The following is a 1634-nucleotide window of genomic DNA, read 5'->3' as shown; positions in this document are numbered from 1 at the left end:
TAGCAATTTATTTAAATGTGACAAATTTGTTCACAGTCTGTAAAGAACAATTCATGCTCTGATCCTGTTTTCCAGATTGCATGGTGAGCTTTAAAAAAATTATTAGTATTGCCATACTAAAAAGATCTTTAGGTTGCTACTGATCTTATTCTGCATTTTAACTGCCTTAAATTCTACATTCACTTGAAAGAGGGGGCCAAAGTCAGATTGGCAACAAGTTTTGCAGACAAAAGGAAATCCTGGTTGTAAATCCCATGATATATTGTACTCAATTTTGTATATAATACTGTCTAATGTGCCACCTTATTAAAGAACTCCGTGTCCATTTGGCTTACATTAGGGGGAAACTTAACTGCAGCTTAACATATTGTTCATTTTCAACACTGTCACGTTACATTCATAGGGAACACATTTTAATTTCTTTATCTGTAATCAACTGGAAGTTTCTTTTTGTTAAATTAAAGCAAGAAGGGTTTTTAAATAAAGGGCATGGGGGTAGGACGCCACCTTTTGGTGGTAAAACAAATAGAAATCCCCTTTTCAACAGATGTTCCTGACATAATTTCATTTTAATTACACCAAGCAAAGGTGCTTGTCCCCATTTCATTATATTTGAAGTAACAGGAAAAAACAAAATACTGTAAAGGAAAATTAGCAAACTATACTTAACTGCAGCCAGAATTTCCTCAAAGGTATCAGACCACATTCGTGCCCTGCCACATGCTATCAGCTATACGTCAGACACCAACTTTGTTCAGCAAATACTTTGTCAGTGAATATATGTGCATTTCGGGCAACAGAAATGGGGTGGACATTTACCACTTAACAAGATACATGAATGCTTTTGTAAGTTTAAAGTTAAACAGAAACTTTAAATTCACCTAATTCAATAGTTACCATCTTCCTCATTTTTTTGTCATAACATGATAGTTATGGAATAATTAATGTAGCACACTCATTGGGCTACAACTATTATGGTAAGTGTATTAAATATCTTCCTTTACGTTAACCGACTTTTTTCTTTCTCTATTACTACTTTAAATGGGAAATCAGGATCGCCCTCCACAAATTAAAAACAATCACAGCGAGAACAGCCATCAACTCCTTTGTTAGAAAGGGAGAGTGGCAAAAAAAAAAAAAATTACAAATTACAAATAATTTTCTTAAGGGAGAGTTGCAAATGCTGAAAGGGTTAATGACATGAGGGTTGGCGGAGAATTTTGTCTTCTCTGTTTTTTTGAAAAGCTGGAAGGATTGAAATTGATTGCAGGAGTATAGTTCTCACGATGTGATTCAGTGTTTTCTATTGCCATTCCAGTGGTAAGTCTCCCACACTTTGAGAAACAGGCACAACCAAGTATTTCAAATTACAGATTAGGAAACTGAGGTCCACAGAGGTTAAATCGTTCTCCAAGGCCAAATAATTGGTTAGTAGATGGACAAGGATTAGAGTCCAAGTGTCCTGACTCGACACCTTTGTGTATTTCTCATCTTACACTTTCCACTTCACAATAGTGACGTGCCACCCATCCTCAGATATTAGGCAGCCTGCCTAGCTTCTCAGAAACAGCCAACCTACACACCCCTTCACAGAGGGGAGAACCTGAGGCCATGGAGGGTGGAGATCAAGTTCA

This window comes from Eumetopias jubatus, unplaced genomic scaffold (genome assembly GCF_037043125.1).
Source record: "Eumetopias jubatus isolate StellerSeaLion01/CBP00866 unplaced genomic scaffold, mEumJub1_p1.0 scaffold_1, whole genome shotgun sequence".
Classification (NCBI taxonomy): domain Eukaryota; kingdom Metazoa; phylum Chordata; class Mammalia; order Carnivora; family Otariidae; genus Eumetopias; species Eumetopias jubatus.
The sequence above is the reverse complement of the archived record's forward strand: the minus strand, read 5'-3'. Positions refer to the sequence as shown.